Source organism: Neomonachus schauinslandi, chromosome 6, assembly GCF_002201575.2.
Source record: "Neomonachus schauinslandi chromosome 6, ASM220157v2, whole genome shotgun sequence".
NCBI classification, from domain to species: Eukaryota; Metazoa; Chordata; class Mammalia; order Carnivora; family Phocidae; genus Neomonachus; species Neomonachus schauinslandi.
This window is the reverse complement of record NC_058408.1, coordinates 126,172,815-126,185,221: the sequence shown is the minus strand read 5'-3', so window position 1 is coordinate 126,185,221 and position 12,407 is coordinate 126,172,815. Positions and strand designations below refer to the sequence as shown.

Here is a 12,407-nt window from a genome sequence, read left to right as displayed (position 1 = left end):
CTGGGGACATTTTCCCAACTACGGCCCAGGGAAGTGGAGCAATGGTCTCACTGAACAGAGGAGGAGGAGATCAGAGTTTGGGGCCACAAAGAAGGCTGATTTGTAGGACAGGGTACAGGAAGAGAGGGAGCAGCATATGGTATAGGGGACAGGAATCTGCTCGAGGATTTCCCTCAGTTGCTTGGCCAAGGGCCAGGCTGGGCATGCACAGGGCAAGACTCTGTGAGACCTGACACAGAGTGACTGCTGTGGGGCTGAGAGGTGAACAGAGACTGAGGGGGGCTCAGTGCTCAGCTCACCTCACCTGACGGGGGCTCAGTGCTCAGCCCACCTCACCTGAGGGGGGCTCAGTGCTCAGAAATGTTGGAGTTCTAGTCCAGCCAGAGTGAGAGACCTTGATGAGCACTTAAGGCATTCATTTGGGACCCCAGAGAGGACAACTTTAGGAGGGAGAACAACACCCTAGAGTAAAGGCCCTACCTTAAGACTAGGGACAAAAACCAAAAGAGACCCACCCAATGTGGCATAAAACCAAACCTAACAGGATCAAAAGGATCTTCCGGTAATTTAACTGCTTATCAAATAAAAATTCAACACCCATTAAAGGAAAACAACATAATCTAGGCTTTGTGTACAGCATTTCATCCACAATATTTAGCATACAATAAAAATTACAGAAATACAAAGAAGTAAAAATATGAGAAGCAAAAATGTGACCCATACTATAGAGAAAAAGATATATGATGGCCCAGATGATGGATTTAGCATACAAAGAATTTAAAGCAGCTGATGTAAATGTATTCAGATATTTAAAAGAAGAGATGGACATAATTAATGAATAGATGGGGAACATTGGCAGAGAAATGGAACTACTAAAAAGAGCCAAATGGAAATCCTAGGACTGAAAAGTAGAATAGCTAAAATAAAGGTTAACTGGATGGATTTATGAGACCATGAGAGACATGCAGAAAAAAGAGGCCAGTGAGCTAGAAGGCAGATAAATAGAAGTTATCCAACCTAAAAGCCAAGAGCAAAAAGGTTGGGGACACGGGATGACAAAGCTATAATGACTGTGAGACAATATCAAGTAGTTGAACATATTTCTAATTGGAGTCCCATAAAGATGGGAGGAAAGACAAGGAAGAAATTATATTTGAAGAAATAATGACCACAATTTCCCCAAATTTCGTGACAAGTACCAACCCACAATCCAAAAAACTCTGAACCTCAAACAGAAAATACGAAGAAAACTACACCTGAGCACATTGTCTCACCTGCTGGAAACCAAACTTAAAGAGAAAAATTTAAGAGTAGCCAGATAAAAAAAGATACATAGAGAAAGATATGAGAGTGAAAATGAGAGTGAAATAAAAATATTTTCAGATAGGGGCGCCTGAATGGCACAGTCGGTTGGGCCTCCAACTCCTGGTTTTGGCTCAGGTCATGATTTCAGGGTCATGAGACTGAGTCCCATGTCAGGCTCTGCACTTAGCTTGACGTCTGCTTGGGACGTCTCCCTCCCCCGTTCCTCTCCCTCTGCCCCTCCCCCCACTCATGCATTCACACACACGCGATCTCTCTCTCAAATAAATCTTAAAAATATTTTCAGATAAACGAAAGCTGGGAGCATTTACTGCCAACAGACTTGATACTCTAAGAAATGCTAAAGGATGTTTTTTAGGCTGAAGGGAAACGATACCAGAAGGAAACTCAGATCTGTAGAAAGGAATAAAGAGCACTAGAAATGGTAATTATATAGACAAATGTGAAAGACTTTTCTTTCTTAATTTATTTAAAAAACAACTGACTGTTTATAACAAAAATGGCATTGTATTATGGGGGTTATAATATATTGCATCAATTATTTATTGCTGTATAATTATCTCCAAAGTTAATGGCTTAAAACAATAAATATTATCTTACCGTTTCTGTTTGTTGGGAATTCAAGAGTGGCTTAACTGAGTAGTTCTGGCTCAGTCTATCATGAGTTGCCATCAGGATGTTGTCTGGGGCTGCATTCATCTGCAGTCTTGACTGGGCTCTAGGATCTCCTTCTAAGATCTTACAAGGCTGTTGACAGGAGGCCTTATTTTCACCATGTGGGCTTCCATGAAGCTGCCTGAGAGTCCTTACAACCTAGTCTTGGAAATCCCACAATATCACCACATTCTGTAGTTTAGAAATGAGTCACTAGTAAAGCCCACAATCAAGAGGAGAGGGATTAGGCTCTTCTCTTTGAAGGGAGCAGTATCTAAAAATTTGTACAGATATTTTAAGACTACCACAAATATGTAGAGGAAGTATATATGACAAAAAGAACACAAAGGACAGCATGGGGTGGTAAATGGCATTATACTGTTGTATAGTTCATACATTGTATGTGAAGTGGTATAATATGAATTCTAATTAGATGCATATTGTAATTCCTAGAACAACCGTTGAGAAATCCAGAGGTATAGCTAAGAAGCCAATAGAGGAAATGAAGTGGATTACTAAAAAATATTTGACTAGCTTGAAATCAGGCAGGCAGGAACAAACAAATGGGACAAGTGGAAAACGAATGCCATATCAATAACATTAAATGTAAATGGTCTAAATATCTTAATTTAAAAGTATAAGTGATCAGACTTAACTGTTTAAAAGAGAGGTATTTTAGAAATAAGTCAGAGAAAGACAGATACTGTGTGAACTCACTTATATGTGGAATCTAAAAAAAGCCAAACTCATAGAAACAGAGAGTAGAATGGTGGTTGTCAGGCGCTGAGGAGTGGGAGAAATGGGAGGTTATTGGTCATAGAGTACAAACTTCCAGTTATAAAATGAATAAGTTCTGGGGATCTAATATACAGCATGATGACTATAGTTAACACTGTATTATATACTTGAAAATTGCTAAAAGAGTAGATTTTAAGTGGTCTCACTGCAAAAAAATTCTAATATCGTGAGGTGATGGACATCTTAACTAATCTTATTGTGGTCATCATTTTGCAATATATACACATATCAAATCATCACATTGTGTACCTTAAACTTACACAATGTCATATGTCAATGATCATAAAGGTGAAGGAAAAAAAGAGATGTACTTTAAATATAAAGGCATAGATATGTTGAAAGTGAAAAAAAAAAGTAGAAAAAGATAAACCATGTAAACTGTAAGGAAAAAGCTGGCATGGCTATATTGATGTCAGAGAAAGTAGACTTCAAGGTAAGAAGTATTAAGATAAAGAGGGACATATTGTTATGAAAAAGAGTCAATTCATCAAAATGATTGAAAAATTCTAAATGTGCTAATAACAGAGCTTCAAAATACATGAAGCAAAACCAACAGAAGTAAAGAGAAGAACAAACAAATTCCATTAAGAGTTAGGAGTTTAATAGCCCTTTCTCAGTATTGACAGAGCAAGTAGATAAAAATCAACAAGGGTCTTTATGATCTGAACGCCACCATCAATCACCTTAACCTAACTGACACTTATAGAGCACTGTTCTCAACAACAGCAGACGTGTGCATAGAGCTCATGAAGATAGAACCGTATGCTGGGCCATAAAATACCTCACTGAATTTAAAATAATACAAAGTACATTCCCTGACCACAACAGAATTAAACTGGAAATTAATAACAAAGATCACTGGATATATGGAGCATTTGGAAAGTAAACAATGCACTTCTAAATAACCCATAGTTAAGAAATCATATGGGAAATTAGTCTTTTTGGTTGAATGAAAGTGAGAGCATCATATCAGAATCTGTGGGATGCAGCTAAAGCAGTGTTTAGAGGGAAATTCATAGCTTTAGATGCTTATATTGAAAAAGAAGAAGGATTTAAAATCTATTGTCTAAGTCTTCACAGGAATGAGAAAAAGATGAAAAATTAAACCCAAGGTCGAAGCAGGGAAATAACAAAGATTAATAGAAGAAGAAATCAGTGAAACAGAAAAACAATAGACATTTAACAGTGCCAAAAGTCAATTCTTTGAAAAGATCCACAAAATTAATAACCTCCTAGCAAGACTAAGAAAAAAGGAGAGAAAACAAAAATTTCCAATATCATTACAGATCATACAGATATTAAAATGTTAATAAAGGAATATTATGAACAACTGTATGCCAACAAATTTGATAGCTTGGATTAAATGGACACATTTCTTGAAAAACACAACTTACTAAAACTGAAACAAGAAGAAATGGAAAATTTGAATAGCCCTGTATCTGCTAAAAGTATTGGATATTTAATTAAAAACCCTTATTTTACTAATGAATTCTATCAAATATTTAAGGTTGAAACCATACCAGTCTTACATAGACTTTTTCAGAAAATAGAGAAAGGAACACTTCTGTTCTTCATGTGGCTAGCCTATCCCATATACACAAATCTAACAAGGACATTTAAGGAAAAGAAGATTACAGACTAATCCTTTGGGAACATACGTGTAAAATCTTCAACAAAATAGTTGTTTTAAATAGACACTACCAGAAGTTTCCATATATACATTTTCCTTTCAAAGTTAGTGGTTCTAGTTTCTATAAATGGCAAGTATTTGTTTTTGTTATTTGTTCATATAAAGCTGCTGGTCCCTGTTTTCCATGGTGCTTGGATGGTGGTGCTCTTTGAAATGAGCTACGTCACCCACCTTGAAAATGGTCTCAGCTGCTTTTAACACCGATTGGACAGTTTCTTTCCTCCCTATTTTTTCTTCCTCAGAATCTTTTGTTTTTAGAATTCCTTTTCTTATCCTTCCTTCTGAAATACCAAGAATATTTTATAAAGTAGGCTGAGAAACTGCTGTCTTTTTAAATCTTTTTCCTTAGCAAAAAACTAGCTTGTACTTGAAACAGATAAGGAAAAGAAACAAGATGCCTACCTTGCAGATCTTTGTAACGTTTATGCTCACAGTTTGGAACACTGGGTTAATACATTTTCTTGGCGTTCCCTGGAAACTGTCCTAAAAACTGTTCTCACACATTCGTGGTGCTCCTTGTTATCTGCAGCATCACCCAAAAGTTTCATTTTAGTTTCATCTTCATCTGCACTTCTGCAACTGCTATCAGATGTGTTATCTGGGCATTTATTATATACACAGCATAGCGGAGCTGTGAATTTTAATGTATTGCTCAGCTGCTTAGCTCAGATATGTCCAATGCACTTACTTATGAGTCAGTAATTCATAAATTTCCACCCATAATTGAGATTCATGTGCCATTTAAGAAATGGGCACCTGAGAGGATACTTCAGAAACTCTTAGGTTGACCCATCTGAAAATATTTCTTTAATGGAAATATCTTCAAACTTGGTAGATCCTGAAATACTAACCTTGGGACCTTCCTCCACCAGTATAATTTTGTCAAAAAGACAGAATTGATGTAGAGATAGATAAGCACATTTTTTAAAAAGTAGCTACGACTTTGTTTTAGATGAGAAGTATTTGGTTTAAATCCTGAAGTGGTGGACTGAAGGGCCTTTCCGTGATTGGCGGGAACTCGGATCTATATCCTGTCCGTCTGCCGAGGTTGCAGCCTTCCAACTTGGGACCAATTTGAAACAAGCAAAATATAATATAAATTGTAAGGCAGTTTATGATAGCTGATTCCTTTTCTACCTTCATTACTCTGATCACCCTAAGTCAGAGCAGGCTTTTCATTTTTTCTGTTGTCATCAGAAGAGCAGTAGGCAGAAGGTTCTGTTGCAGGAGGACAGGTTGGCCCAGACTGTACTGCTCAGCCTCGTGGGGGACTCCATGATCAAGATGGATTCTGCTTTTTCTCCTCATCCATTGCGGGGTCTCTGAGTAATCACCTGGCAGTGACTCTTGACCTTCTATCCAAAATGAACTCCAGTGACATAAACCAGAAGAGGAAACGCTGTTTTCCTAGCTTCTCTCATTTCCTTCCTGAAACAGATTGAAACTTCATTTTCTGACCCCTCTGATCCCTTCACACAAAGCAAAGAGACTATTCTTTTTTAGCCCTGTATTGTCAAGAATAAGAGAACTGCACAGTTGCTTTTTGAAGTTAAATATTATTTCTCATTGCCAGGACTTGAAATCTTTAAAATGGATTCCCATTCCCCAAAGGTAATGTTTCACGTAATGCAAGACCTAAAGAAATTTCCACATGCTCTTGAAAGCATATTCCTTTGAAGAAACCCATGCTGCAGAATCCTGACAGTGAAGACCCTCCTCCCCAGCTCTTGTCGGGTAGGCAGAGATGTACTTGTGCACGCCAGGGCTCCCCGTCTGAGGAGCAAACAAGAAAGGAGAAACAGCAGTCCTTTGCTACGGAAACCCCTTCAGAAATTTTGTTCTGGAATCCCAGAATTTAGACTTCTACTATGAATTGGGAAATATTAGGAAGAATATTGAAAGTGTCACCAGTGCTTGTTCAAAGAATAAATTTTCAAAGCTCTCATACAATGCGTCCTACTTTCCTGGTAGTAAAATAGATGGCTCAGAGTTTCAAAACGAGAATTTAGAGTTTGGGTCCCATTGGGGGACTGTTGGGGCTTAATCCGTCAAAAGTGGGGCTGTTTTTTTAGTGGAGTGTTCCAGACATCAGTATCTTTATCAGTATTTTTTGAAGCCTTCAAAATTTACATCTCTAGCTCTTATCTCTCACCTGGATTTACAATGGTAGATTTAGAAAACTAATTTTATAGTTTTCTGTATTCTTGGTCCCCATTTTTTTTTCATGCATGGTTCTCAGAACTCCTGAAAATACCTTTGGGCTGTATCCATCAGGGGCCTAGCAGAATATGGAAGGCACGCTCAAGTTGGGTCATTTGAGGAGGTCCTACTTAGAATGGAATGGACAGGTTTGGGGTATATAACAACCCCAGGCGACAGGAGAGCCACCCCAGGCCTGTAGGGGCAGGGAACTGGGAGCCAACTGATAGCCCAGCAGGGAAGTAGCCAGGGGAATAAATAGCCCCACCTTACCATCCTTCTACCTTCGGCTCTTCTGCTGTGTCACCTGTTGGCTAAACCCAACTGGAAGCCAGAGGCAAGGGGGCACCTTGATGCAATTCTTGTGGGTCAGCTCTGAGGAGCACAGTTGCAGAGGGCAGGGTGGAGGAAGGTGGAGGGCAGGCCTAGGAGGGAAATGCAAGACATCCAGCACATGCTTTATTGTTCAGTGTCCTCCATCTGTACCAGGCTCAGCTCGTTTCTCAAAAGACTGCTTTGGAAATGACTTTTTAAGCTGTGTAATATCAGTATCAGGGTAAAAGTTGATAGTTTGTGATCTCAGGAGATTTTTCAGGAAGTATGTACAGACTTGTAGATATGTTGCTTATTAAACATGACCAAAGTTCCGCAGGCCTGCCTTCATGTCCTCTTGCTTGTATGACATACATTTTATTTTATTTTGTTTTAAGATTTTATTTTATGACATACATTTTAAAAACCCCTTGTTTACTGTGGGAAATATATGTAACATAAGAGATACCGTTTTAACCACGTGTAAGTGCGCAGATCTGTGGCGCGCAGCACATTCGCATTGCTGTGCGGCCATCACCACCAGTTTTTCATCTCCCCAGACTGACACTCTAGACCCATTTCCCTCTCACCCCAGGCCCTGGGAACCACCATTCGACTTTCTGTTTCTTTGTGTTTGACTATTCTTGGTACACCATGTAGGTGAAATCACACAGTATTTGTCTTCTTGTGACTTAGCATAATGTCTTCAAGGTTCATCCGTGTTCTAGCATGTGTCAGACAGTCCTTCCTTTTTAAAGCTGAATGATATTCCATTAGTAGACTTTAGTGACTTGTCACCCGGTGCTCATCATTAAGTGCCCTCCTTAGTCCCCATCACCTATTTCACCCATACCCCCCCCACCTTCCCTCCAGTAACCATCAGTTTGTTCTCTATAGTGAAGAGTCTGTTTCTTGGTTTGCCTTTTTTCCCCCATTATGTTCATTTGTTTTGTTTCTTAAATTCCACATGAGTGAAATCATATGGTATTTGTCTTTCTCTGACTGACTTATTTCACTTAGCATAATACTGTCTAGCTCTATCCATGTCGTGGCAAATAGCAAGATTTAATTTTTTAAAAAAGATTGAGAGAGAGAGAACATGTTTTGGGAAAATGGTGGGGACTAAGCCAAGCTTCTTGGGGGCAGGAACTGTATCTTGAATGTTCTTTGGTACATCATGGGAGTACAACTGGATTAAGAGGTAGCTGTCACAGATAATTAGTTGATAGAAAGTGTTAAAATATCCTTGAGTCACTGAAAAATGTCACTGTAGATTTAAGAATCTCTCTGTCTTTTTTCCCTCTAACTGAAAGATAAGCCTGCATATCTCCTTCTGAGATTAATGGCTAAGTTATCTGCAGGTTTTTATTTTCCCTAGGTAGGGTAGATACTTTGGAATAGGAGCTGAGCTATTTAGGACAATAGAGGAGAGTTGAATGCTCCTGTCAGCCACCAACAGGATTAGAGAATAAATATTTGAAGAATAGCGGGTTAAGTCTGCATGGGAATTTGACTGAGTCCATTGGGCTTGATAAATATTTGTTAAGTATGTGAATAAATTATAGAAAACAGGAAGACCTTGTGAATTTTTAAGCAACTGAACAATATGTAAAAATCAACAGTTTAAAAGATTAACTAGGTTCATTGACAGATTAGTGGGGAGAAATGAATTGTATCTTTGGCCGAGAAAAGAGGAAAATGACTTAAAAACAACAACAACAAAATGTAAACGGTTAATGACCCTTGTTAAGATCTATATGCCAAAGTGCTGGAGGGGAAAGTCTGTGGTTTATTTTGAAATGAATGCATCAAAAATAAAAAAAATATATTTGCAATGTGTCAAAAAGTAACATGGATTGATAAATGGATAAAGAGAGATGAGATGTGATAAAGTAACTGCACTAAGATGTGAATGGTAGAATCTAGGTGGTGGATGTGAAATTCTTTCAACTTCACTGTTGGAAAATTTTTATAAGAAAATGGAGAACCGAAGAGAAGAAAATGGAAGTCTAGAAGATTTCAAAGGAAGAGGGTGCCTGGGTGGCTCAGTTGGTTAAGCGACTGCCTTCGGCTCAGGTCATGATCCTGGAGTCCCGGGATCGAGCCCCGCGTCGGGCTCCCTGCTCAGCGGGGAGTCTGCTTCTCCCTCTGACCCTCCTCCCTCTCATGCTCTCTGTCTCTCATTCTCTCTCTCGCAAATAAATAAAATCTTAAAAAAAAAAAAAGATTTCAAAGGAAGAACCCAGTGAGGTTTAAGAGAAGTGATGCTTGCAGGAAAACAAAACAAAACAAAACACATGGGCACTGGAGTCAAACAGACCTGAATTCTGGTTCTGGCTAAGCTGTGTATTCGCTAGAGAGTTTAGATATACCGCCCAGGGGTGGCACTAGGATTTGAACCCGGGCACCCTGGCTCTAGAGCCTTGTCTTCTACCTTGCAGTGCAGCCGTGATTGAAGCTTCTAGCCCAGTGTCTGGCACACAGTAGATTCTCAAATGGTAGCTGTTGCTATTAGTGTACTGTCGGCTGTAGAGAATGAAGAAGCCCACAGGAGTATTTGATCTGGAAGACTTATAGGACACTATTACACAAGCTGAAAGGTCAAATTGTTTGTGGAGAAGAGATGGTTAATTTCGTTTTAGATACGTGGAAGTAGAGATTTTGATATGAACAGTTTCGTATATTTTTCTAAAGCTTGGTAAATGATTTGCTCACTAAAACTTTAAAAGCATGTTATGTGTTGAGCACTGCTCTAGACCGGTGAGCAAAACAGACAAAAATCTCTTCCCTCGTAGGGTTCTATGTTCTAAAAGAGTTTGAAGAATTAAGGACCTTTCTATCTCAAATGCAGAATGGAAATGCGGGCGTTCACCAGCGAGAGAAGAAGATGGTGTTTTCACAGCGGACTTCCCTGAGGTCCCTGACATCCTGCTCTATGGGCAGCCCTTTCCTCTGCTTTCTCTGATTTCCTCTGCAGTTCTTTTGCCTTCCATCTGGAGTTGGTGGAACAGCTTATATAAGCTATTTATGTTTAAGTTTCAAAATATCTGTCCAGGCCTCTAAAATGGCCCAGACAGGAACAATAACAGTTGCTTCTCACAGGGTATCCAGGGCAGAGAAGATGGAGATGAAATTCATGATATTCCATGTAAAACAGAGGACACAAAGATCTCCGTTCTGGACACACACACACACACACACACACACACACGAATCCTGCACTTGAGCCAGGCTCGGACTCCAGCACCCTTGCAGGGTGTTCCTCAGCGATTACGCACTCCTTCCCACAGGGTAGGAGGTCAGTCAGTAAAAGTATTCATTGAGCCAGACCCTCCTCTGCTTCTGAGTCATGTTCTGGTGCGGCAGAAAGGTTCTCAGGGAGAAGCTTTAACTCTTTCACATCACAGAGTTCACTTCTCAGTGTAATAGGGTCTCTCTTTCACATCCTAGAGATCTTATGCTAATTCTTTCTTTAACATTTCAGATAATGAGGTAATATATTTAGTCTGAGAGTGAGATGGAATTTGAGAAAATGTACTATAAGGAGGATAATAATATCCACCATGGCCCAGCCTTGAGTTGTGTTAATATGTGGATGGCTAAGAGGTTTGCAAAATATTATGCTTGTTTAAAAAAAAAATGTATGACACCACCCTTACATGGAAATCTGACATCTGGCAATGTCAGCCATTTGGAGGACAGCCAGAAAATAAGAAAGGGGCCTCAGAGCACATGAAAAATAACTGTTGAAAAACTCTAACACATGTAGTTTACCACCACAGAAGAGTTTGTTAGCGTTTCCTTAGGAGCTTGTTTACTTTTTATGTATCTGGGAACTTCTAATAACTTGGGCGGCGTCTGTGTGGTCTTCTCTCCCCAGCAGAGAACAAACAGCAATCTAGAAAGAGGGTAGAAAAGCTGACCAAGGAATAACTGATAGCAGAAAGACCCAAAAGTTATACAGTCCTGGTGTTATGCATCACTTCACGGTATAGTAATGTGTGGTCTTAATAATGAACTTGCATCCATCAGTCAAGGAATAAATTAGGTTCAGTGTCTTCCCGTTGCAGAAGGCAGAGAGGTATATAATGTGTCTAGTTTTAAACGTGGTCAAAGCTAAACCAGGTTTTGACATGTTGAAATGGTCAATTCTGTGGTGTTTCTGTACTTGAAATAGCACTTTCTCTGGTGATGATGTATCAGTGAGACAGACTTGAGCTTGTAGCTGATTATGGAAATACTGTTTAATAACCACTAGCATTTATGAGCACCTCCTGTACCAGCCCCATGCTAGGTGCTTTCACACCAGCAGCATCTTGTCTCTTTGGGGACAGATCTGTGTTTCCATTTCCGTTCCATCTCTGACTTACTGCATGACCTTGCACAGATTACATCACTTCTCTGAGCCTGTGTCCACATCTGCAAAATGGAAACCAATAATACACGATAGGATTGTTGTGAGGACTCAATGGAGGAAGTACATAGAACAGTGCGTGGCACATAGTAAGTGCTCAGGAAATACTACGCATTGTTGTAATTATTTTGATCAATATCATAATCCTCTTGATGATGAATATGAATGTATAATTATCCCCATTTTTCTGAACAGGAAACTAACCCAGAGAGTTTAAGGAGTATGTCCAAGGTAAAATAACTAATAAACAGTGCAGCTGGTGTTTGAACCTTGGTCTCTGACTCCAGACATCTGGTTACTTTGCATTCACATTAAGCTGCCTTCTCAGCATGTGATTATAATTAGACTTTTATACTTAAAGAAAATACATGGTAGGAAAGCGCAGAGGATGTGGGGAATGTTACTGGCCACTTCTCTTTTCCACTGTGCACCCAAGTCATCTCATTATAGAAAAAAGTTCCAGTAACACAAAGATAAGCAACTTTTACTCAACAGTACACATTACATATGCAGTGTTGAACTGGGTTGCATGATTCATTAAAATCTTAAAGGTACCCCACATTAATATACTCAGTTATTCATCATATGCCTAACATGTTTGTCCACATCACTGTTTTCTTAGATAATAAACTCAATGGAGCTATAACCATGGTTTGTTTTTTTTTTTTTAGCGCTTTTTGATATCATAGTTATATGTGAGATGAAAGTTAGAATCCTCATCGCTAACACCACCAGATAGATACTAGAGGTAAATAAAGGAGAATAGACTTGAGGCCTGGACACTCTGGAGAGCATCAGCTTCTCCACTCGAAAGACCTAGGGAGAGAGGCTGCTAATCGTGGCTGATTGGTTACGGGTGAGCACATGCCCGCTGGTTCCTCCCCCCTTTTTTTATTCATTTTTTTTTTAAAGATTTTATTTATTTATTTGACAGAGAGAGACACAGCGAGAGAGGGAACACAAGCAGGGGGAGTGGGAGAGGGAGAAGCAGGCTTCCCGCGGAGCAGGGAGCCCGAT

The 12,407-nt window shown here is 39.4% G+C and overlaps 1 protein-coding gene across 1 annotated transcript in view; it reads left to right on the top strand.

Moving 5' to 3' along the window:
- The window catches only part of LOC110589166 (dynamin binding protein), a 95,908-nt gene that overhangs the window by 18,671 nt on the left and 64,830 nt on the right, over nucleotides 1–12,407 (top strand). The gene's annotated exons all lie outside the window — the stretch shown is intronic.